Here is a 12105-nt window from a genome sequence, read left to right as displayed (position 1 = left end):
GAAACAAAGAAGTCATTAAGCATCTCTGCCATTTCCAAGTTTCCTGTTACTGTTTCTCCCTCTTCACTAAGCAGTGGGCCTACCCTGTCTTTGGTCTTCCTCTTGCTTCTAATGTATTGATAAAAAGTCTTCTTGTTTCCTTTTATTCCCATAGCTAGTTTGAGCTCATTTTGTTCCTTTGCCTTTCTAATCTTGCCCCTGCATTCCTGTGTTGTTTGCCTATATTCATCCTTTGTAATCTGTCCTAGTTTCCATTTTTTATAAGACTCCTTTTTATTTTTTAGATCGTGCAAGATCTCGTGGTTAAGCCAAGGTGGTCTTCTGCCACATTTTCTATCTTTCCTAACCAGTGGAATAGCTTGCTTTTGGGCCCTTAATAGTGTCCCTTTGAAAAACTGCCAACTCTCCTCAGTTGTTTTTCCCCTCAGTCTTGATTCCCATGGGACCTTACCTATCAGCTCTCTGAGCTTCCCAAAATCTGCCTTCCTGAAATCCATTGTCTCTATTTTGCTGTTCTCCCTTCTACCCTTCCTTAAAATTGCGAACTCTATGATTTCATGATCACTTTCACCCAGGCTGCCTTCTACTTTCACATTCTCAACGAGTTCCTCCTTATTTGTTAAAATCAAGTCTAGAACAGCTTCCCTGCTAGTAGCTTTTTCAACCTTCTGAAATAAAAAGTTGTCTGCAATGCAGTCCAAGAATTTGTTGGATAGTCTGTGCCCCGCTGTGTTATTTTCCCAACATATATCCGGATAGTTGAAGTCCCCCATCACCACCAAATCTTGGGCTTTGGATGATTTTGTTAGTTGCTTGAAAAAAGCCTCATCCACCTCTTCCACCTGGTTAGGTGGCCTGTAGTAGACTCCTAGCATGACATCTCCCTTGTTTTTTGCCCCTTTAAGCCTAACCCAGAGACTCTCAACACTTCCGTCTCCTATGTCCATCTCTACCTCAGTCCAAGTGTGTACATTTTTAATATATAAGGCAACACCTCCTCCCTTTTTCCCCTGTCTATCCTTCCTGAGCAAGCTGTACCCATCCACACCAACATTCCAGTCATGTGTATTATCCCACCAAGTTTCAGTGATGCCAACAATGTCATAGTTCTATTTATTTATTAGCACTTCCAGTTCTTCCTGCTTATTCCCCATACTTCTCGCAGGAAGAACTGGAAGTGCTAATCTTGAATACTGCATGCAGATGTGGTTGCCCCATTTCAAAAAAGGTATATTGAAATTGGAAAAGATTTAGAAAAGGGCAACAAAAATTATTGGGGAAATGGAACAGCTTCTGTATGGCAAGAGATTAATAAGATTGGGACTTTTCAGCTTGGAAAAGAGACAACTAAGGGGGTATATGATAGAGGTCTATAAAATCATGACTGGTGTGGAGAAAGTAAATAAGGAAATATTATTTACTCCTTCTCATAACACAAGAACTAGGGGTCACCCAATGAAATTAATAGGCAGCAGGTTTAAAACGAATATGAGGAAGTATTTCTTCACACAGTGCACAGTCAACCTGTGGAACTCTATGCCAGAGAATGTTGTGAAGGCCAAGACTATAACAGGGTTCAAAAAAGAACTAGATAAGTTCATGGAGGTTAGGTCCATCAATGGCTATTAGCCAGGATGGGCAGGGACGATGTGCTAACTCTGTTTGCCAGAAGCTGGGAATGAGTGACAGGGAATGGATCACTTGATGATTACCTGTTCTGTTCATTCCCTCTGGGGCACCAGACACTGGCCACTTTCAGAAGACAGGCTACTGGGCTAGATGGACTTTTGGTCTGACCCATTATGGCCTTTCTTATGTTCTTAATCTGAATTGTCAGAAGAAAGATAGAGGGAAAAGTGTAAGTCAGGGGTCTCAAACTCAATTTACCTTAGGGCCAGTGTCAGCCCTCAAATCCTCCCAACGGGCCAATAATGTCACTGAAAATGGCATTCAGAAAATAAAACGTTTATATTGTATTTTTTATTTCAAATTTCTTAGAAATAATAAAACTGTCATACAACTTTATACAATTCTTCACCTGCCAGAGAGTTTTCAGTGTTTGCCAGACACCTGGCAATGCTTCAGTTCTGTCAGTTTGTTGATGTTTGGCCTCAGTGACTGAGCAGTTGAAACCTTGAGGATTGCAGCAAGGTGTGCCGCAGATAGCTGTGTTCGGTATTTTGACTTGTTTATATTCATTGTGGAAAAAAGTGACACTGCCTCCGTGGCTGACTCTGCCCAGCAACTAATGATGCTGCCTCCATGGCTGACTCTACCCGGTGACTAGTGATGTATCTTTGTCCCTCTTCCCCAGCCAATGGGAGCTGCAGGGGGCAGTGCCTGCAGCAGACAGAGCCAGCAGCGTGGCTGCATGCGTCTCTCCTCCACAGACCGCAGTGGGGAGGTTCTCAGGCCGCAGATGGTCTGCAGGCCAAGACTTTGAGACCCCCGGTGTAGGTATTCGGCCAATGAATTATTCCGTAGAGAATGACCTGCTGGAATTGGCTCATCCACTCGTTGCACAGTGTAGGCTTACTTACCTAACACATTTCAGCTCCAACAGTTACTGATAAATCCTGTACACTGAGGGTATGTCGACACTACAACTGGTACAGTGGCACAGCTACCGCGCTGCAGCTGTGCCACGGTAGCGCTGTAGTGTAGATGCTTCCTATATCAAAGGAAGGGTTCTTTTGGTCAACGTAGGTAATCCACCTTTCTGAGAGGTGGTAACTATGTAGATGGAAGAATCCTGCTGTTGACCTAGCCGTGTCTACACAGGGTGTTATGTCAACCTAAATACAGTGCTCAGGGTGTGACATTTTTCACAGCGCTGAGTGATGTAGTTAGGTCAAGCTAAGTTTTAGATGTAGACAAGGCCCAAGAAAGACAGAGCAGCATAAAAAAGGGGGATGAAGGAAAAATAAGAAATGAATATGAACCCCAACATTTCCTCTGTAAAAGGAACAGATAATAGGACATTGCCATCTTCTGTAATACAATATGTCAATCTAAGTTCTTTGGTGGGAGCATGTCTGCCTCTTAATTTTTTTGAGAGAATAACCGCTGTATTGACAGCAACAAAGAAGCATGCAAGAAGCGGTGAAAGGCACAGAGAGACAGGCCAGCAGTACTAAGAACAGTATCCACGTTTAATCTAGTGATGTACTCAAAAAATAGCCAAACCAGCTGCTGCTGTGCCAATGCATGAGAATTGCATATAGTAGTCACAGGTACTGTGTTCCATTTATTAGTATTATTAGCAAAACCATGTTCTCAGCCACATCAGTGTAAATCTGGAGTAACATCCTTGTGCAGATGCACATGGAAGTTATTTCTGCAACATGACTCTCATGCAGAGCCCTTCCCCTCCTCCCCCTTTCAGCAAAAATAGATGATGTTTGGCATTTTAGGGCCTTGCACAAGACACTTTAGGATTTGTCCCTAAGAAATAGAAAAGATGAAGAGAAAACACCTGTAACAAACAGTGCTAATGGTGAGAGGAGACTGGTTCGTGCACACATGCACCAGTGCTCTACAAAGAAAATCATTGGTGCATTATATTTTTCACTCTGGAGAAAAAGGACATTAAAATAGCAATCCAATATTTGTGTAGGGTTAGGACAGCAGAGGAAAGGCAGATGCATACAAGGGAACGTCTGCTCACCACAGCATGCAAATAGACTTCTGGTATTTCAATAGGGCACAAGTGGAAGGAAGGAGAAGCAGCAGCAGTGAGACTGACAGGTCTCTCTGAAATGTTACTGCCATCACTAGTGTCAGGAGAAGCAGTACCCGATAGACAATTTTTTCCAACAGATGGTATAGCCAGCTATGAATTGGAAATTACACTAAATGAGAACCATCTTACAGACTGCACAGCAAGGCCAGAATTTTCCAACCATTGCATGGGTGCCTGTTGGAGCACCTGCTGGATCTTAGGGTATGTCTACACTACGGGATTAATTCGAATTTACAGAATTTGAATTTTGGAAACAGATTGTATAAAGTCAAATGTATGCGGCCACACTAAGCACATTAATTCGGCAGTGTGTGTCCATGTACCGGGGCTAGCGTCGATTTCCAGAGCATTGCACTGTGGGTAGTTATCCCATAGCTATCCCATAGTTCCCGCAGTCTCCCCCGCCCATTGCAATTCTGGGTTGAGATCCCAGTGCCTGATGGGGCAAAAAACACTGTTGCAGGTGGCTCTGGGTACAATCTCACCCCTCCCTCCATGAAAGCAACGGCAGACAACCGTTTTGCGCCTTTTTTCCTGGGTGAACACTGCAGACGCCATACCACAGAAGCATGGAGACTGCTCAGCTCAAGACAGCAGTCATGAACATTGTAAACACCTCGCACATTCTCGTGCAGTTTATGCTGAACCAGGATCAGAAAAATGAGGCGAGGAGGAGGCGGCGACGGAAGCGCGGCAACGACAGTGATGAGGACATGGACATGGACACAGAATTCTCTCAAACCGCGGGCCCCGGCGCTTTGGAGATCATGTTGTTAATGGGGCAGGTTCTAGCATGGAACGCCGATTCTGGGCCTGGGAAACAAGCACAGACTGGTGGGACCACATAGTGTTGCAGGTCTGGGATGATTCCCAGTGGCTGTGAAACTTTCGCATGCGTAAGGGCACTTTCATGGAACTTTGTGACTTGCTTTCCCCTGTCCTGATGTGCCAGAATACCAAGATGAGAACAGCCCTCACAGTTGAGAAACGAGTGGCAGTAGCCCTGTGGAAGCTTGCAACGCCAGACAGCTACCAGTCAGTTGGGAATCAATTTGGAGTGGGCAAATCTACTGTGGGGGCTGCTGTGATGCAAGTAGCCAAAGCAATCGCTGAGCTACTGCTATCAAAGGTAGTGACTCTGGGAAATGTGCAGGTCATAGTGGATGGTTTTGCTGCAATGGGATTCCCTAACTGTGGTGGGGCGATAGATGGAATCCATATCCCGATCTTGGCACCGGAGCACCAGGGTACCCAGTACATAAACCAAAAGGGGTACTTTTCAATGGTGCTGCAAGCACTGGTGGATCACAAGGGATGTTTCACCAACATCAACGTGGGCTGGCCAGGAAGGGTTCATGACGCTCGCGTCTTCAGGAACACTACTTTGTTTAAACGGCTGCAGCAAGCGACTTACTTCCCGGACCAGAAAATAACCGTTGGGGATGTTGAGATGCCTATAGTTATCCTTGGGGACCCAGCCTACCCCTTAATGCCATGGCTCATGAAGCCATACACAGACAGCCTGGACAGGAGTCAGGAGCTGTTCAACTACAGGCTGAGCAAGTGCAGAATGGTGGTAGAATGTGCATTTCGACGTTTAAAAGGTCGCTGGCGATCGTTACTGACTCAGTCAGACCTCAGCCAAACCAATATCCCCATCGTTATTGCTGCTTGCTGTGTGCTACACAATCTCTGTGAAAGTAAGGGGGAGACCTTTATGGCGGGGTGGGAGGCTGAGGCAAATCGCCTGGCTGCTGATTATACGCAGCCAGACACCAGGGCGATTAGAAGAGCACAACAGGAAGCGTTGCGCATCAGAGAAGCTTTGAAAACCAGTTTCATGACTGGCCAGGCTACCGTGTGAAAGTTATGTTTGTTTCTCCTTGATAAAAACCCGCCCCCTTTGTTGACTCATCCTCTGTAAACAACCCACCTTCCCCCTTCGATCACAGCTTGATTTCAAAGGAAATAAAGTCACTATCATTTAAAAATCATTTATTCTTTATTAATTGATTATAAAAAGAGGGAGAGAACTGACAAGGTAGCCCAGGTGGGGTTTGGGAGGCGGATCGGAGGGAAGGAAAAGGCCACTAAAAAACAGTTAAAGTAATGACAGCCTTTTGCTTGGGCTGTCCACTCAGGTGGAATGGGAGAGTGCACGGAGCCTCCTCCCTCCCCCCCCCGCGTTCTTACACATCTGGGTGAGGAGGCTATGGAACATGGTGAGGGGGGAGGGTGATTATACAGGGGCTGTAGCGGCATTCTGTGATCCTGCTGCCGTTCCTGAAGCTCCACCAGATGCCGGAGCATGTCTGTTTGCTCATGCAGCAGCCCCAGCATTGCATCCTGCCTCCTCTGATCTTCCTGCCGCTACCTCTCATCTCGAGCGTCTCTCCTCTCCTCACGTTGGTCCCTTCTATACTCACGTTGGTCCCTCCTGTCCTCACGTTCACTGGAATCTTTCCTGTACTTTGATACCGTGTCCTTCCACTCATTCAGATGAGCTCTTTCAATTCCATGATTTCTGAGAACATGTCGTCTCGCATCCTTTTTTTTTTCTCTGCCTTATCTGAGATAGCCTTTGGGACGGAGGAGGGAGGCTTGAAAAATTTGCAGCTGTTGGAGGGAGGGAAAAAAAGGGAGAGAAGTATTTAAAAAGATACATTTTACAGAACAATGCTTATACTCTTTCACGGTGAACAACACTATTCACATTACATAGCACATGTTATTTCAGTGCAAGGTCGCATTTTGCATCTTAATATTGAGTGCCTGTGGCTTTGGTGTTAGAGATCACAGACGCAGGTCTGGGCAACAGAATTCGGCTTGCATGCGGCCAGGGTAAGCCATTGTCTTTTGGCTTCTGCACCCTCCTTTCTCACATACCAAGCAAAGCCCGTTGACTGCTGCGGTTTTCCTGTTAACCTGCAGCAGCAGAAAACAAACTAACCCCCCATCCAATTCTCTGTGATCATTGCTTTATCCCTCCCCCGACTGCGTGGCTGGTATCAGGGAAGATCCCTGCAGAAACCAAACTAACCCTCCCCCCCCATCAATTATCTGGGATGATCGCTTTACCCCTCACCCCACCGCATGGCTGGTATCAGGGAAGATCCCTGCTAGCCAAATGCGAAAAGCTCAGCGCCAATTACACCCCCACCCCCGGCATGGCTAACTACAGGGAAGGATTTATTTTCAGCCACAGGCAAACAGCCCAGTAGAAATGGCCACCTCTGTCCCCTTAATTAAATTCCCGTATTTCAATCAGGTTACCATGAGCGATATCACTCTCCTGAGGATTACACAGCGAGATAAAGAATGGATGTTGCTTGAATGCCAGCAAACACCAGGACCATACGCTGCCAGGCTTTGTCATGCAATGATACCAGATTACTTGCTACTAGCATGGTGTGGTAAAGTGTCCTACCATGGAGGACGGAATAAGGCTGCACTGCCCAGAAACCTTGTGGAAAGACTTTTGGAGTACCTCCAGGAGAGCTTCATGGAGATGTCCCTGGAGGATTTCCGCTCCATCCCCAGACACATTAACAGACTTTTCCAGTAGCTGTACTGGCCGCGAATGTATCCCAAGGCCTCAGGGCAAATTAATCATTAAAAAACGCTTGCTTTTAAACCATGTTTTATATTTTAAAAGGTAAACTCACCTGAGGTCCCTTCCATGGGGGTCATGGTCTTGGATACTGCCTTGGGAGGATTGGGAGGGTACTTCAGTCAGACTAAGAAAAAGATCCTGGCTGTTGGGGAGAACGGAGTGCTGGGTGCTCTCCGCAAGCTTGTCGTCCTCCTCCTCCTCCTTCCCCGTCCGCAGAATCCTCAGGTGTGACTGAATTTACCCCCGCCTCGGAATCCACGGTCAGAGGTGGGGTAGTGGTGGCGGCCCCCCCTAGAATTGCATGCAGCTCAGCGTAGAAGCGGCATGTCTGCAGCTCTGACCCGGAGCGACAGTTTGCTTCCTTGGTTTTTTGATAGGCTTGTCTGAGCTCCTTAACTTTCACATGGCACTGATATGAGTCCCTGTTGTGGCCTCTCTCCATCATGCCCTTGGAGATTTTTTCAAAAGTTTTGGCATTTTGTCTTTTGGAACGTATTTCTGCTAGCACTGAATCCTCTCCCTATATAGCAATCAGATCCAGTACCTCCCATACCGTCCATGCTGGTGCTCTTTTTCGATTCTCGTACTGCATGGTTACCTGTGCTGATGAGCTCTGCGTGGTCACCTGTGCTCTCCACGCTGAGCAAACAGGAAATGAAATTCAAAAGTTCGCGGGGCTTTTCCTGTCTACCTGGCCAGTGCATCCGAGTTCAGATTGCTGTCCATAGCGGTCACAATGGTGCACTGTGGGATAGCTCCCGGAGGCCAATACCTTTGAATTTCAGCCACACCAACCCTAATTCAAAATGGCAATACCGATTTCAGCGCTACTCCCCTCGTCAGGGAGGAGTACAGATATCGATATTAAGAGCCCTTTATATTGAAATAAAGGGCTTCGTTGTGTGGATGGGTGCAGGGTTAATTCGATTTAATGCTGCTAAATTCGAATTAAATTCATAGTGTAGATCAGGCCCTAGAGCAAATTTGGGTGCCCGGGGGATTTTCAGCACCAATTACAGTCGTGGTCAAGTCCTGTGGGTTCCCAGGGTGCCCAAAGAAAACTGTGCTGGAGCACAGCTAAAGGCCTGGGCACTTTCATTTTCAGGGGTGCTCAGAGGCCCTCACATGTCCACAGGACCATGACTAAGCGTATGACTATACTGCAATTGGGAAGTATGATTGCAGCATGTGTAGGCATATTCAAGCTAGCTTTGATTGATGCAGTTTGTTAAAGTTAGCAATGGTGGCAAGGGCTAGCCAAATGAGTACAATCCTGCCTGAGATCCTGGGTATGTACTTAGGCAGCTAACCTGTGCCATTGTGGTTACACTGATGTTTTTTTTCTACCTGGCTCAGTCAGTGCAGCTAGCATGTCTAGACATGCTGCAATTGCACCTCCAGTGTGGACATAACTTCTAGGGTAAGCCACTTTGGTTGTTCTGCATACAACACACCTGGGATCCCCACTCCAGATTAAACACAAGACAGTATGAATATGGGAGACAGAGAAAAGCATGCGAGCATGAGCAAGAAAGAATATGTGCAAGCAGCAACTAGGGAGACTGAGGGACAGGGTAGGACTGAGGGGGGAGCAGGAGTGTTGCAGAATACAGGATGGGGCAGGGTCATACTTCCTCTCATTCCCTCATAAAATAGAAGAAATTATCTAGGGTAGGGCCAGAAGCTTCTCTGGGAGGCTTTTTTGCCCCTTTAGCAATTGCTGTTTTCTTTGAGGGCTCTGTATAGGCAATTTGGCTCTGGTAGACGCAGAACTGCTTATTTGCTCACCCTTTCCTGCAGAGGACGGGGAACCATGATGTTTTGTGTTGATGGTGAGTGGAGGTATGAGAATGTTTTGGAGAGATCCTGCAGGCTGAGTGTTATGGATATTCCCTGCCCCTTCTGAGGGCGGAGCAGAAAGTAAGGGTTCTGTCTGGGTTTTGACCACATACCTTGGTGGAGGTGGTAGAGTAGGAGCTGGAGAGAGAGAAAGGAATAGAATCATAGAGTTTAAGGCCAGAAGGGAACACTAGATAATCTAATCTGACCTCCTGTATGTCACAGGCCACTAAATACCTCCCAGCCACTTCCACACGAAGCTCAACAACCAGTACTGAAACAAAATATTACAGGCCTCAGGAGACTAAACTATTGTGTGTCACTGTCACAGGGCGAGAACAAGAGGAACTGAGGTTTACCAGTAGCCACATTCTCATGAAGCTAGCCATGCATGGGAAGGAAATGATGGAGGATGGCATAGTTGCAGTGGCTGCCTTAGCAGTACCTGATCTAAGAAGGATGCAGTAGATTCTACTATCATACCTAGAGACATCGGCATAGAACACATTGCATGGCATATCCTTCACAGAATCACACTGCACCTTCAGTGCTCACTGAACCAAGCAAGTGCCAGAAGCCTAGAACAGCAGTATATTTTTCTGACATACTGTTGCAATAACAGAAAAATAAGTAGCTTGTAAATACACTCATATCTGTTAAAATTATGTGATTTGATCCTTTCTGAAGAATTATTTCTAATATCTAAAAAAGGGAATAGTCTGCAGCTCAGGAAAAATGTCTGTGTGGATTAGTTATCCTTGCTGCTCAGACAGATAGTGATAATTCATACTTCACAAATCTCCCAGTAGCTAGTCTCTAATAACTTTAGTAAGGGTAATAATTATCCTATAAAAATTACCTGGCACTTGAACTGGCAACCAGTTTTACCACCTGGAGGTGACTGTTAAGCAATCTGCGTCTATTGGCAAGCAACACTGCAAGTATAGCTTTGACAACTCCTTCACCAGAACAGGCATGTGAAATTGCATGGCAAAATCATCAAATTGATTACCCAGTTCTTTCTCCTGCCTATGTTTATCATGTCAGATAATGGGATAAATATACAGCGTGTACTTTAAGGCAACATCTTCTCTAGGTGTATGTTGCAAACAGAACTTGGTCATCAGTATCTTGTGATTGACTGTGTTTTAAAAGCTACTGAGTGGTTGAATAGACTAAACACTAAGATCTGGCTTTGATCCATAGTGATAAGGAGGACATTTATCATTATTACTAGAGCCATCTCTATGCCCTGTCTTGGTCTAAAGCCTGATTGTGAGAGGTCCAAGATGTGAGCAGATGCCACACGTTGTTAGATTCTTGATCATTTTGCCTAGGAAGGCGAGGTTAATGACAGTTGATGAGATTGTCTGCATCAAATCTTGGTTTCTTGAGGACCAGACAGACTATCATGTTCTTTAGGGAGGTTCAGACATTTTCCAAAAGAGGCACTGAGCATTTCCATTATATAGTGGAGCAATTGGTCTTTCCTGGTTTCTACTAGCCAGGAGGGGCAATGATCTGTTTTTCAAATACTGGCCTGGATGCCCCACATTGCTACCAGCATCTCCACGTATGAGAGAGAGATGAATTTGGTTGGGGTGGTTAGCTGGTTATGGTTCTCCATCCTGTTATGAGGAACTCTGTCCCAGTGAGCTCATCCATATTCAGCTTTTTATTTCTGAGCAGTAGGATGAGAGCTCTCTGCAGCAGTTGGAGCTGACCTTTGGATTATGGAATCCAAGTTGATAAAATAGCTCAATACTAAGAACAATTCTGGCAGTTGTAACTGCCTTGCTGCCCAGATTTAATGGCATCATTCCAATTTACTTGGATGAACGTGGAAAAAGAGGGTACAGTCCAGGTGGACCCAACTATCTATGCACTTCCAGTGGTGGAGACCCTGCATGCAGGGGTAGTGTTAACTGATGCAATCTGAAAAGTCTTAACTTTACTTCCAGGTCAAAAGGAAGATACAACCAGTTCTCAGACTACTTGATATATTTTATTATTCATATAGATTTATTAAGAAGCACACATTTATTTGGCACTTTACAAACTTAGTCCCCAATCCTGAAATAAAATACACATTGGCACATGCTCTGCAGTAATCCTCCAGAAATGTATTATTGCCTGTCGCGTCTAACTACTTAATTAAAAGGAATGTCAGACATTTCTGAAAAGACACTAGTAAGTTGTCAAATGCAACAAAGAAAGAAAATAATTTTAGGTAAGAAATAAAGTCTATGTAAATTATAACACCCATCCCACCCCTTCCAAATCACAGCTATGATCATTTTAAGTGATTTTTGTCTGGCATTTTAAAATGAAATGTGAGTCTCTTGTTCATTCCCTGGCAATATTCCCTGAAATATTCCATTAAGTGTTTTCAATTACATACCAGTCCCAATAGGATCTCAGTAAGAGGTTTTAAAAAGGTATCTTATCCAGTGCATTATCTAATGCAATTTGAATGCTATCAATGTTGCAATAAATAAAGATAAATTAAGTAACATAGGACAAAAGTGTTATAGCTTTGATTCAATAGACTGGGTAGTATGTGGATCTGTCCACATCAGTACGGTTCTATCTACAGAAAGGTTTCAGAACTTGGCATTGGAGTGAGTCTTTTATTTATCCCTCATTTCCATTGGCTTATATCAAAGTCTAGTGCAGGAATAAAAACAAAATGAAGCCTAAACTACACTGTTTTACGTGAAAGCTTAGATGATTATATTTTTAAAACATATGGCGGTCCATTATCTGTCTTATGGTGCCAATTACTGCTTAAAGGCTCAGTCCTACAGGCTGCTGAAAGAAGGCTGGAGAGGCAAAATGCTAGAGCTGAGCACTCTGCTCTTCTGCTCCACGTCAGCGCAGAGTAATGCGTGTGTGTGTGTTTGTGCATAGG

This window comes from Chrysemys picta, chromosome 2, assembly GCF_011386835.1.
Source record: "Chrysemys picta bellii isolate R12L10 chromosome 2, ASM1138683v2, whole genome shotgun sequence".
NCBI lineage: Eukaryota > Metazoa > Chordata > Testudines > Emydidae > Chrysemys > Chrysemys picta.
Note: the sequence above shows the minus strand (reverse complement) of the source record.